At 50.3% G+C, this 14,369-nt stretch overlaps 1 protein-coding gene across 1 annotated transcript in view; it reads right to left on the bottom strand.

Annotated features, from left to right (window-relative positions):
• RSPO1 (R-spondin 1) overlaps positions 1–13,817 on the bottom strand; it is a 43,355-nt gene extending 29,538 nt beyond the window's left edge. The window contains exons 1-2 of the mRNA XM_050932143.1: positions 13,758–13,817; positions 13,046–13,280 (exon numbers count right to left, since the gene is read on the bottom strand). The gene's annotated coding sequence lies outside the window, so the exon portion shown is untranslated. The remainder of the gene's footprint in view (positions 1–13,045; positions 13,281–13,757) is intronic.
• Between the last annotated feature and the right edge of the window lie 552 nt (positions 13,818–14,369).

The following is a 14,369-nucleotide window of genomic DNA, read 5'->3' as shown; positions in this document are numbered from 1 at the left end:
GGCCCTTCTGCAGCAAAGTGCACATCCTATACACTTGTCCTAATCTGCAATCACCTTCCCAGCTGCCGGGGGGTGAGCAGCAGCCAGCAGCTCCCAACATCTGCAGCCAGGCGCTTCCCATACCCAGAGCTTTGGACTGGTCCTAGTGTTATCACTTTACTCCATGGGGCCCAGGCAAGGTTCACAGAGCTCATCAGAGAGGCAGAGTTTGCCCTGGATTTGGGCCCACCTAGTGCCCCACCTCCCTGGGCTCTGCTCTCGCCAGAGGGAGTCACTGAGGTGCCATAAGAGGGAGGCAGAGCTAGCAAAGGTAGCAAAAAGTATTCTCCTCTAAACAAGTGTCTGGGGCTCCAGGACAGGATCCCGCCTGCCACAGGCGCGCCTGGGGAGCCTCCACCCGTGACACAGTGAGGCCAGGAGCATGGCTACAGGGAGGTGGGGGGGACGTAGTCTTCTCTGGACACGCACGGCAGGGTTTGCACTGGAGCAACAGGCAGCCAGGCTCTTATCACAGACTAGACAACACTGACTTGTGAATAGGGCACAAGATTGCCTGACGGTTACAACCGCTCTGTGTTTGTGACTAAAGCTAGATGGCATTGAGTGAAGGGAGCATTTCTGGTCCAATTCCTCGACATCTGCGCTAGCTTCCAGCTGCAGTTCTGTGTGTTGCCTTTGATCTAGAAAGCCTTGTGTTGCTTGGGACTGAATGTGAAGCCCAGCAGTCTCCCCACGTGCACCCTGCCGCTGAGGAGTTCATGGTAACATCTGCAGGCCAGAGACAGGGAATTCGCAGAGAGGGGAGAGGGCTGGACTCTGGGATGCATTTCCCTTGCTGCTCCAACACACTCTGAGATTCAGGAGAAAAGGGAAATTTTCCAAAACTCACTCTCAGAGTAGACCAGGGTGGAGGATTTGCAAAAAACAATGAATCTGGCATGTCCTGCCTTCTTCTCCCCCTGCAGATGGGATCCAATTCTCCCAAAGGAAATCCTGGTGCAAAATCAGTCGCCGAACAATTTCTGCAGACCATTCTCGGCCCACAAGCCATTCATTGCAGTGGTTAATTTGTGCCAGGTCAGAGTCCCAGCGCCTCTGGGCCTGGGAGTTCAGAGCCCCAGCATGTCTGGGCTTGCCATGTCAGTTATGACAGTAAAAAAATTGCTTGAGCCCTGGCATCTCTTTCATTACAAATAAAACAGTGGTTTCTTGCATGCGTTCAGTATTTGAAATTCCAGCACCATTCCTTTTGATTGGACACACTGGTCACATGGTAGCTTTCCCTTTGCTGATTATAGCAGGTTTCTGGTTCAAATAGTCATGATTATGAATTCAAAATTAGCTTCAGAGAACCCTCTCCAGTCCTTCTGCAGAATTCGCTGTCTAGGCAAACATTCCCAGCTGTAAACACAGCTGCTAGAACTTTTGCAGAGAAAGCTCCCCACACGCAGAGGGCCAGCATCATGTCTGTGCACCACTTACATCCTACTTAAACCCTCCATTTGGGGCTTCTGCCGTGCAAAGGCCTTGGAGTTTCATCTGGAAAGCAACCTCAGAGGGTGCCAACATACTTGAAGCAAATTCCTTTCATTTTCCATGTTCTACCCCAGACAAAACCTCAGAAGCCAGGGCTGGCTGCTGGCCCAGCAGAGCAAGTGAGTTTGTGTCCTGGCTGGAGATGGGGCATGCTGAGATATTTAGCTAAAATTTGGCTTTGCTGCAGACACTTCTGAGATTTTAGAGCTAGAAGGGGGCTAGTCTGACCTCCTGTGTAACTACATCTCAAATACACAGGAGAAGTCAGAAACAACAGATTCCAGTGTTCCCCGAAGGCTGCAGCCTAAACTCTTGAGGTGCTTTCATTTGTCACACAGAGAAAGGGGAAAGTGAATGGATGGGGCAGGAGGACCTGTTTCCAGCTCTTCCTCCCAGTCTCACGCCATGAAATATGATTCTTCAAGCTATTGAAGACATCAGTCAAGCTCAGGTTGCTGCAAACTATTCCCAGTCTAAATATTAGCAGGGTGGTAAGAGATTTATTCCATTATCCCATCGGTGGAGAGAATTTAGGGTAACCTGAATTGCTCTGTGTTCATTTGTGGAGAAACTTGTCCTAGCATCCAAGATGACAGCAAGCCTTCTTGTTTGCAATTCTGTCAGGATAAATTGGTACTTGGGAGCCCCATTCAATCCAAAAAATGTAAACCATCTGGATAATTCACCATTAGCCTCCTCCACATGAGGTGAGATAGACCAACATGATCTGCCTGGAAGATTGCAGAAAAAATCCATAATAACCAAATTGCTGATATATTGCTCCTTGCTAAACATATGCAGCTATCCGTAATGTAAACGGGCTCTCCTGAGGTTTACTGAGTCGGGGTGAGAAGGACCAGATGCTTGTGTGAGGACTGGAGACAGGACAAAGGAGATAATATTCCAATGGCAGCAGCATATGACCCCTTGTGAAGTCCCACCAGCTTGCAAGTGTCACGCAGTCACCGGGCGATGCTCTGGAACTGCTCCCCACCAAGCCAGTCAGGACTTTGGGGAGCCTCCTCTCCCTTGGAGCAGACTTGTTCAGGGCAAGAAGTTCACACGGCTTCATCTCCTGGGTCTCTCCTTGGAGCATTCAGCATCCTCTGTCCCTCCGTGCGCTTCCCACAGCGAGCCTGCCCCAGCGGGGTCCTGGGGAAGCCACAGGGTCCTGCACCCCCACTTTGCAGTCAGACGTTGACCCTCAGCCAGCCAGTAACACAGAGGTTTAATCGATGACAGGAACAGGGTCTAAAACAGAGCTTGTAGATACAGCGAACCGGACTCCTCGGCCGGGTCCATTCTGGGGGGCAGTGAGCCAGACCCCCACATCTGCACTTCACTCCTCATCCTCAGCCAACTCCAGACTAACAACCCCCTCCAGCCCCTCCTCTCTGCTCAGCCCCTTTCCCGGGCCAGGAGGTCACCTGATCCTTTTGTCTCCAACACCTTCAGCTGGCACCTTTGCAGAGGAGGGGCCCAGGCCATCAGTTGCTAGGAGACAGAGTGCCAGGCATTTAGGTGCACTGGCCCCTTCCTCTGCAGCAATCACACACCCTTATCCCACCACCTAGATATTAAGAACTGCATAGGGGACACGGAGGCACTGACACAGTATTCAGAGAAAACATTAAGAACATTCCCAGTTCGTCACAGCAAGCACAAACCCTGCCTGCTGGATACATGATAAGAATGTTTGGGGGAGCGGAAGCTGGCATCAGGGCCTGGAGCTGGGTGAATAATCTTCTCATTTGTAATGCACAATTTATCTGATGAATTTCACAGTGTTAGCTCTTTGCACAAAGGGCAGATTTCTGGAATTTAGTCATTCTTCCGAGTTATTTCCCAAATGGTTTCACTGCCGCTTTGCTGCAGGAATTCAAAAGCTGAGCTGTTTTGATTGGGTGTGTAGGTGACACAGTATGGCTCTTTCCCGTCTGCACTGCTGTAATGCTTATGGTCAGGTTTGCAGCATAAATACTCACCATTACACATTCAGAATTTGTTTTCCACTAATATTTTGCAACATTGATTTAAAATTCACTGTTCCGGTGAAAATTCTTGTCTGTATAGCTCACCGGCTGGCTGGGACATTTGTAGAAAGGGGACACAGTCCAGGAAAATCAAATGACTATTTGCTAGAAACAATGTGTGAAATTCATCCCATGCAGAGAGGGGGCAGCATGAGGCACGTCAGACACGTGATAGAGCCGACACCACCCTAGAGCACCAGCCTGTGGAGTGCCCCTTTGCTCACTCTCTACAGCATCCCAGGCTTTGGGGTTTGAAGTGGGGTGTGGGCCCAGGGTCGGCCCCTCTCCAAGTACTCATTTCATTTTTGTTTTTAAAACAAATGTGCTTTGGCCATCGCTGCTCCCCCCCACGCCCAGCACTGCACAGTTTGCCAGGTGCATGATGGGGTTTTCTGCTCTTCCTTTGGTGTTAGGCACTGCACTGGGGAAGGCTAGAGGCAGGCACCAGACTAGAGAGGCCTTCGCGGTGAACCCTAGATTCCTAAGGCCTCCTCTACATGTAAACTTGCACCAAAGTAACCAGGCCGGGCTGTAGCAGGCTAATGCCTTGGGAGGTGTTTGCTTTGCCACGTGTCTGACAGGACCCTCCACTTTCTGGTCTCGGTCCTGTTTACTTTGCACCCTTCTCACGCCTGCTTGCATTGCTAGCCCCCTGGTCCTGACAGCTGGTCAGCCTATTGGAGTAGACCAAACCCACTTCAGCATGTTCAGATGAGCTGTCGCCCGTTGCCTGACACGCCCAGATCAGGGTTGCAGGGGAGAATGAGTTCTGATGGGCAGTCAGGCAGGTAGGTTGAAGACAGACACTGATGGAGCTTTCTGCATCATACTGGGTTAAATCCCGGGTTCAGAGCCATGGCAAAAGACTGCAGCATGTCTCACAAGTGTCCCATAGGACAAACCACCAGGTGCCTGTGCTCCCAGCCTTGTGCACAGGTGCAGGCGGGATTTGTGCTGTCATCCTGGTTTGGCAGTGGGGTGCCTCACTCACTGTGCGCAGCTGTGAATGACACACAAGCCGCTAGGCAGGGGACAGCCTGGCCCATCATTTTCATCCTAAATTTGCCTCCATCCTCTATAGCAGAAGTGTCTGTGTCTGCACTTGTGAAGTATTTAGATTGGATGCCTCAGACGGTGCTATTAGCCCATCAGGCTGCAGATTGTGAGCCCCCTGGGGCAGGCACTGGCTTTTCTGTTTCTTTTTACAGCCACTATTACAATGGGGTCCTGAAGTGTGAGTAGGGCCTGGACGTGCTACTGTCAGATACACAGTGGGCCATAATAATTATTAATGAGGCAGGTGGACCTACACCTGCAATGCAAAGAACGACACACTTTCCCATGAGACAGACATGGGTATTATGGGACACGTGGCCCCCATCCCATGATCCAGACCCGCGCTGTAAACCTCGCACAGAAAGTGAGAAGTAGCATGCGATTTGCTGATGAAGCATCGTCTTCTTTTGACAGGCTGGCAGCTCTCCCTGGTACAGAACAGCCATTGGTCCCTGCCTACAACCAGCCAGCATCAACACACCACGTCTTGCACAAGCTCTTGGCACATAATAGAATCAAGAATCTAAACACTTGGGAAGCGGATGGGTCTGCAGCTCATGGCTAGATTAGAGCAACACTGTGCCTGAGCTGAGTCCTGCACCCCTAGCAGCTGTGCGGTTGGATACCGGGAGAGCAGCGTTGCCTACACAGCCATTCCTGCTCAAGAAAGCAGAGTTTTTCGTTCTTATTTTTATGATGCTTGTTGTCTAATGTTGGCTCCACCTGTCCCCTGCTACCAACCTACAGCAGCAGCCCTGTTCTATCTGACATGATTTTCCAGCCATCTGGAGGCCAAGCAATAGAGTGAACTCGAGCCAGTTAGCCCAGCCCTATGGTCAGGGAACTATTTACATTACTGCAAGAGTAGCCCTTGGAGTCAGAGCCTCGTGGCCCAGGCACTGGCAGTTCTGCTCAGAGATTAGAGCTTTCCTCTCTTTGCATGTCGCACGCCAAACCCTCCGTGATGCAGCCACTGTCACCTTCTGCAGGCATTAGAAGTGACAGCTCAATAACCCAGAAATGATACAAGAACACTGCGTCTCTGGGAACTTCACAGCTCTGTTAGTGTCTGTTCTGGGGCCAGACTTTTTATGACCTCCACTTCAGATGGTATGAATCCATTTGTAAACAAAAGTAGTTGCAGTAGGTTACAGAGAACTAACTGCTGGCTGTGCAGCATCTGCCACTCAGGGTCTGTCTGTCTCAGAGGCCCCATGTCTTCTGCCATCCCTGGCACCCACCCCTTGCTACAGAACTGTGCACCTGGTTGCTAAGAACACTTTCCAAACATGGACCAAGTGTCAGAGGAGGTGGTAGTATCTGCCTGAGTCTGCAGACTGCCTGAAATGCTGGGCCAAATTCTCCACTGGTGTAAACTGGCCCATCTTCAAAAGTGCCTCCTCCTACTTTCAGCTTGCTAGGAAATTCTCCTCTGCTCCCACCCACATGTTTGTCAGGTTCCAGTAACTGACAGCACGTGAGACTGATGGCTTACAGACACAGGACCACTTGACCGTGCACAGACTCTTGACCGTCCAGGTTCAAGAAAGATGAATTCAGACTGGAACGGGTGCAGAGATGGGCTACGGAGCTGATCAGGGGGATGAAAAGCCTGTCTTTGAGAGGAGACTGGAAGAGCTCGGCTTGTTTAGTCTAACACAGAGAAGGCTGAGAGGGGATCTGACTGCTATAAATACATTGGGGATAAATACCAGGGAGGGCGAAGAGCTATTAAAGCTACAGGACAATGCTGGCACAGAACAAATGGGAATAAACTGGCTATGAACAAATTCAGGCTGGAAATTAGAAGGTTTCTAACCACAAGAGTGGTGGAGGTTCTGGAACAGCCTCCGAGCAGGAGTTGGGGGGCAAACAACAATTAATTTTAAGAGAGAACTGGACAAATGTATGCGTGTGATTGTATGACAGGTTGCTTGTGACGGTGGGGACTAGGACTCAATAGTCCTGGGGTTCACAGTTTACATCTTATGTTCCTAAAAGCTCATGCTTCAGGGTTTCAGGTAGCCAGCTGCAGCTCAGGAAGAGATATCCCACCCCTCTCCTCCCCCAGTGTATTCTGGGTTTTTCCTTTAACTCCTTTTTCTGATGCACTGGGGTGGCCATGGCTAGAGATGGCACTAAGCATTCTCCCTCTCAGGTGCTTGCCTGGCTGGTTCTTGCTCACATGCTCAAAGTCTCACTGGCTGCCACACGTTGGCAGTGACCTGGGGTGCTTTTGTGGGTTTTTTTGTTGTTGTTGCCTTCCTCTGCAGCTGGGTGCGGGTCACTTGCCAGGATTACCTGGGTGTCTCTCACGTAATTGTCTCCCTGCCACTGTGGGGGCTTCGCGCTCTGGTGCACTTCAGTCCTTCCCCATCCTCATGGCCCAGAACAGTCCAGTCTCCTGAGGGCTGTGATACTTTGGCCTCATTTCAGTAGTTGGGTTTAGTCTGCGGGCGGAGGCCTGACACATACAGGAGGCCCAAGCAGCTGATCTGGTCCTGTCTGGCCTTAAACTCTATGCTTAGCATAAATGTAGCCCGTTGCATTGCTAGGCACTGGTGTGCTTTACAAGGCTGGGTAGCTTCCATTATCCCCATTTTATGGATGGAGAAACAGAGACATACCAATGGCCACCCAGCAAGTTGGTGGCACAGCTGGAGCTAGAAATCAGGCCTCCTGCGTCTCCCACTTCTGCTCCATCTCACAGCCAGGGCAGCCTTCCCACCCATACTTGGAGCTGCTTGTGTGATGCTCCCAGCCAGTTACCAGGAGCAGCAAAGCCCAGCTATTACACACTTACAAATCTCGTCGGGAAGGTCAACTAATCATTGGAGAGATTTGGTGTGGACAGGAGAATCTTTTTCTGCCAATGGTGCCTAGTCCTCAGCATCGTTAAATAAACCTACTTCATAAATACAGATTAAAATAAATCTTCAGAAGTTAAACAAAGTGAAACGCCAGCCTTGCACGCAGTGATTCAGCCTGTGTTTATATTACACCAGCTCCGCTTTGCTTTGCCTTTCCCTCCCATTAAAAATGTGCAATGAGGTTACTTGGAGACAGTGAGGGGTAGCTGTTAGAAGGCTTGCTTGGAGAGGTGGGCTGAGGCAGGTGATCTGGCTTCTAGTTCTGAAGCTGCCACTGAATTGCTAGTTCCCCCTGGACAAGTCACTTTTCCTCTCTGAGCCTCAGCTTCCCCATCTGGAGAACCAGGTGAGTGCTAACACTCGCGCAAGGGAAGTGCTTTGAGATGCTCCAGCGAAGAGTGCCACGTACGTTCATCGCTGGATCACTTCACCACCAGAGCGTGCCTGGCATGCCTCTGACCAGCAAGCATCCATCCACATACACACTCAAAGCCACTTTGTTCTGCTTAATCCCTCAGGCAATAAAAATCAGCGGCGTTAAGTCAATGTCCTAACCAGAAGGCCTTTATTTGATATTATATTTCAGAGCCAAAGTTCTGCCAAAACCATAAACCATCAAGCTAAGCACTGAAAGAAATAAAAAACCTGGCAGCACAATTCTCCACAGCATTGTTGAGGTCTGAGTCCTTCCGCCGGCTTCTGCAAAGCATTCCCAGCAGCTCTGCTGGGAGCCTAGCAACAGGGACTGCATCTAGAACAGACTCCTGCCTGCCAGAGGTCCCACCTGCCCCTTGCCACCACCTTGCTTGGCTACATTACCACGTCGCTTTCACATCCACCCATCATCCTGAGCTGGGCCCCAGAGTCTCTCTCCAGGTTGTATCCTACAGCTCATGTTGTCACTGCCTATCCGCATTGGGTGGAGATACCATTGCGCTGGTTAGACTGATGAGGAAGAATGCCCTTGTGGTAAAGGGGCTAGACTGGGTCTCAGTACACCTGGATTCAGTCCTTGGTTCTGCCACAGAGTCACCATGTGACCTATTCTTATCTGTGAAAAGGGGGTGATAATACTCTATTTCTTTCACCCTTAGTCTGCCTGGTCTATTTAGACTGTAAGCTCTTGAGAGCAGAGACTGTCTCTTACTAAGTGTCTATACAGCCCCTAGTACACAGTATGCCTCTAGGTACAATACTACTAAAATATTAATTCGAATCATTACTACATGTACCAATGCTCCAGGATCACCTGTGGTGCAACACATTATAAACCATCACCTAAGGTAGGAAACTTCCTACCCATAGAAGACTCTCATCATCTTCAGTTTGCTTCTATGAAAGACACTCTGTAGCGGAAGAAGCCACCTCCAAGAGCAAACCTGGCAAGTGCAACAGGTGTTAACCCTCATTGGAATCCAAAAGGGAGCCCTGAAGTTCTGGGCGTGATGACGAGGTCAGGTGTGTGTGTGAGGGAGGGAGAGACACAGTACCTGCGTTCTTTCTGCACCTTAGTGTGCCTTCTGCACCTTAGTGTGTCTTCTGGCATCGTTATAAATGCACAGGAGGCATCACGTCTGGCACTGCTACATTACATGGGATTGGGAGCAGATTAGGAGTGTGTCTGGGGATTTTGTTTGGGACAGGTCCAATGCAAATGTTCCTTAATTTCCCCCAGTAGTTTTTTGCACTGTAGAACTTACATTGCATATTTGCAGGAGCATCTGCACAAACTGTCCCTGGGTTTGGTAATGCACTTACAAAATGCAAACTACAGATGAAAAGCAGAGGTCCAGATGAGGGAGAGAAGACTCAGAAGAGGTGTTTCCAGCTGTGTTTTCAGAGCAGACCAAGGTGGGGCTAAATTTGCGGCAGTTCCCTAGAAGCACCCTCTGAATATTTCTGCTAAACTCAGTCACTGACAGCCAGGGTTGCCTCCCTCACAAATACTTAGCAGAGTTAAAGACAGAGAGACAAGAGAAGAGGCACCTGCTCACACTGCATGAGGACAGAACCCCCCACTCTTCCTCTGAGACCCTCAGAGAACTAGTGCAAAGCCCTAAACAATTCTGAGCAAACTGCCGAAGGCTGCAGGCTGGTCGGCTCACAAACGTGCACCTCTTCGGTTAAACTGCTGCAAGCGCCTGTTCTTTCGGTTTAAGAGCATCCACACAGCAGTTTGCATCCGTTTAATTACATTGTTTTAAATTCACACCAAGTCTCCATGGCTGAGGCCAAGGTTATGGCTACACTTGCACTTCAAAGCGCTGCCGCGTGTGGACGGAGCGCCAGCGCTGGGAGAGAACTCTCCCAGCGCTGCACGTAAACCACATTCCTTACGGGTGTAGCGTGCAGTGCTGGGAGCCGCGCTCCCAGCGCTGCAGCGCTGATTACACTGAGGCTTTACAGCACTGTATCTTGCAGTGCTCAGGGGGTGTTTTTTCACACCCCTGAGCGAGAAAGTTGCAGCGCTGTAAAGCGCCAGTGTAGCCAAGGCCCAAGTGTCCATTCGGAGCATTTGCCAGTAGAGCAACATACCTAGTGTGGACACTGCTTATACCCTAGAACTGCCCCTTTGCTGGTATAGCTTATTCCACCCCCTGTGCAAAATAAACGAAAAGCGCAGTTTTGCTGCTATAGCTGTGTCTGCATTAGGGCCTTTTGGTAGCACATCTGTGCTGGTTAAAACTCACCTCTCCTCTTACCACTCACCAACAGAGCTACCAGGGCTGGCCAAAGTTTGCAGTAGAGACCTGCCCTGAGAGAAGCCAGCATGAGTCAAAAGCTGCTGTGCTAGTTGCTCTGTGCAAAAGAGGATGAAACACAGGGGCTCAGAATCCCAGGGCATCATGCAGCCCTGTCTGTGCAGAGGATGAAGCCCCATGCAAAGCGAGCATCTGCTAAACACAAGATTCCTAAAAGGATTCCCAGCACTCTTGCCGTCCTGTCTAAATGTCAAGCAGGCTTCAAAATCTGAACCCTGCAGAGCCCCAGAGTCCTGCACAGCCCCTCGGAAGCAGTTCAAAAAACAAGACTGGGAAAAATCAAGAGAGACCCCAGCTTTGTTTGGGACAGGACAAGGAGGTGGGTGGTGGAGGTCTTGTGCTTTCCCTGATCAAGGCGTTCCAGCAAGTTTAGCTGTGAACTAATTTGCAGTCTATCTTCCTGGGGGGATTCTACTGCTGCCCTTGAACAGAGAGACTCAGGGGACTAAGCAGCAGCTGGGTCAGGGACCAGAGAGATGCAGGGATGACTCCAGCAGCACAAGCCGGGGTGTGCCGCTGGGCTGCCCCCAAAACCTGGCACTGCTCAGCAGCTCACACAACCTGCCCGGTTGGTCTGTAATGCGAGGCTTTCTCCAGCAGACACAGGACAAGTCCAGCATGTAAAAGCAACTTGGGGAAGCTAAAATCAGAAGGTGTGATCCCAGGAGCTGTCAGCTGGGGCTGTCTGAACCAGGGATACTTGACAAAACCTGATTATTCTTCTGTCTGTTTCTACTACAGGATTCGCCTTAACCATACCCCAAAGGAGGGCATCTCTTCGGGTCAGGGCTATCTCCAGATCCCCAGCTGAGGGAAGGGGGTTGAGCTGGGAGCAGACTTGGCATGGGAGAACCTTGCCCTTCTCAAGATTTTCCTCTCTTTGCCCCATTCCTGCTTTCTCCGTCTGGTGTTCCTTTTACACCTCCAGAGGTGTGTGCAGGGGCAGATCCAGGCACCAGCGCTCCAAGCACGTGCCTGGGGCGGCAAGCCACGGTGGATGCTCTGCCAGTCTCCACTAGGGCGGCAGGCAGGGTGCCTTCGGCAGCTTGCCTGTGGAGGGTCCACTGGTCCCGCGGCTTCGGTGGACCTCCCGCAGGCGTGCCTGCGGAGGGTCCGCGGCTTCGGTGGACCAGCGGACCCTCTGTGCTTGGGGCGGCAAAACATCTAGAGCCGCCCCTGGGTGTGTGTGTGTGTGTGTGGGAGCTGAGGTCTATCTGAGTGCAAATCTGTGCAGCCTTTTACATGCACTGATATTTGACACAGAGGCAGGTGTTAGCCTAGGTTGGAGAAGAGGCAGGTTCAGGTCCCTGCTCTGCCGCAGACATCCGATGTGAATTTGGGCAAATCCCTGTCTCTCTGTGGCTCCCTTTCCCTATCTGTACAATGGTGAGGATAGCCCAGCGCTGCCTCTCCAGGGGTGCTGAGGATAGACCTGGTAAATATTCCGACGTGCTCAGATGCTATGGTGCCAGGTCCCAGATAAATACCTTAGACTGACCGAAATAATGGGAACCACCCAGGAACCTTCATCTCTCAGTGCAAGCTGGCTGTCTCTCAGGGGTCTCAGCTGTGAACAGCCCCACCCCAGGCACCTGTTGTGCCACCCTGAGCAGTACGTACTCCTGAGAGTTGTCCCACTGGGTGCATGGATCCCTAGGCAGGGGACAAAGGTTTCTCGCGTTGCTCAGCTCTGTGCCCAAAAGTGCTGGGCAGAGAACTCAGTGCCCGCAGTACTTTACATGCCTACCTCTCCCAAGTGATGCGTCTCCCTAGGGCACTGCTCTCCATCACGAGGGAGGTGCAAAGGACCCCATAGCCCTGACTTTGCAGGAGACAACAGGAATCTGCGGGACAGAAAGTCCCCAAACTCCTAGCGTTCTGCCCTCTCCCAGCTATAGGCAGATGGCACCAAGAGCCCTTTGTGCCCTGATGTGCTCCCCATAGAGCAGCTGTCTTTCTCCACACTCTGACCTTTCATTAAACAAAGCAAACCCAAACATCAGCCGCCAGCTCCTCTGGTTGTGGGAACACCCCCTAGTGCGAAGCCCAGTGCCCCATTACCTCACTGGTTTGACAGCCAAACAGGGAGACAGCAGCACTTCCCAACGGGTGAACTCCCCCTGCACATCAGCAAGGAGTGTTAACTCGGATGTCTAATTACGACCAGCATCACTTTTAATTGTTTCCACGCTGCTACTCCTGTGAGAAACAGCCAGTCAACACACTTACCGGGTGCTGTGCAGGTACCTGCTATGCACAGATGGCCCCTTCGTTTGCAAGGAGGCTGAATTATCATTGGCAATTTAAATATGCAAATAGTTTCCTACTCAGTTAGCTATCCTCCACCCCAAACCCCACTTTGCCTCCAGCATTTATAATGATGTTAAAAATATTAAAATGTGTTTTTAGTGTATAAGGGGGGTCGCACTCAGAGGCTTGATGTGTGAAAGGGGTCACCAGTACAAAAGTCTGAGAACCCCTGTCCTAATACATATTTCTGAATAACTCTCCCTTGTGTCCTACACTAAGATCTGGCATGTAACATACAAGCAGAGAACAGAAATAACCCACCTTCCCCATAAGGCTTCTCCCAGCTTGGTGGTTGGGGCATTGAGGAAATCCTCACAGAGTTTGCTGTAATTCTTCACAGCTTTCCATTGTCTTAATTCATTAGCCATATTGTAGGAGGCAAACCCACAAGTCAGAAGCCGACAAGGCTCACACTCCTAGCTAACAGCCTGCATTGTGAAAGCTTAATCTAAACAAACATGCATTGTGAAACCCTTACCTCGGAGTTGTCAGTCACTCATGATGGCTGAAGAGACTCTACTAGTTTCTCAGTTTTAAAATACCGCAAGAACAATCACAAAAATCCTCTGTTCCTCCAGGGAAAGTTACACTCGAGTTTCTGTCAAAAAAAAAGAACATCCCTGCGAGCTCACGGGGAAATCTGGTGCAACAGGGCTTCTGGGGGTTGTTTGGCAGGTTGGTTTTGAAGCAGATTTCAAATAGCCTCACAAACTCTGCGGAGAGAAACAAACCCTTCTGGGATGTGCAGGATTTCAGCTCGTAAAGATTGCCCAGGCTAGTTTATACTCCATCAGCCCACACTGCTCCCTGTGTATGTGATCATATCAGAGCAATTGGCACATTAATAACGCCTGCTCACAAGGCCGCAGACTCCATCCCCATTCAAGGAATATGGTTGTGGGTTGTTTTTTTTTTTTAATTATTATCATTACCAGAGTATCCAGCTTTGTAAAAGCATCCAGTGCAAACTCCAGCATGAGGGAATTCCACCCTAGTAGTACCACCTCCTAAGACAATATCCAGCCAAAATATTGTGACTGTTGCAAAACCCGGACTGGAGCTCACCAAAGGACCATCCAATGTAACATCCAGAGCCAACAGGGTCTCAGTAAATCCCTGCAGGGTGACATAACATAGAGTTCTTTGTAGTCTGTTTTATTTATGACTGTTAATTTTAATTCATTACTTACATTTCAGTGGTAACTGGCATATGAAGTCTTCAGCAGTCACTACTGCATCTGTTAATAAACACAACAAATATTAAAAGCAGCTTGTTACCCTCTCGAGGGGAGACAAGACTAAGTAGATGAGCGTTCAAACCTAGTTATTTTTCAGTCTGTAACTGTGCTGCAGGAGGAAATATTCATGCTTAGGAAGTTAAAGATTTTCTTAGGAGAACAACCCCGCTGTGGCAGGGAGCTGTGCTCTGATACCTCCCGGCCCTGATTCCTAATCTGCATCAGTTGCTGCCTTTCTTCCAGTCCTGCCCAGTTGCTTTACCCCCTTGCTTTCCTCTCCTGAATATGGACATGTAGAGAAGGCCAGTGGCTAACCTCTACTTTGCATCATGAATTAATTCAGACATGTTAGGAAAATGCAGGAAGCGCAAGTGATAGAGGAACCCCCGAGATCACAGACAATCAGCTTTCCCACCCGCTGTTTTTGCATTGCCCATGGGTCTGCTCCCAGTGTAGCCCATGGTAAATGTCCCCTTGGCTTTGATGGCAGCAGGTCATGCCTAAGGCTATGCCATGGAGTAATGATGTGTCCCAGCATGACTGGCAGTCACACCATGCTAGGCT

The sequence above is a fragment of the Gopherus flavomarginatus genome, chromosome 22, assembly GCF_025201925.1.
Source record: "Gopherus flavomarginatus isolate rGopFla2 chromosome 22, rGopFla2.mat.asm, whole genome shotgun sequence".
NCBI classification, from domain to species: domain Eukaryota; kingdom Metazoa; phylum Chordata; order Testudines; family Testudinidae; genus Gopherus; species Gopherus flavomarginatus.
This window is presented reverse-complemented; position numbering and strand designations above follow the sequence as displayed.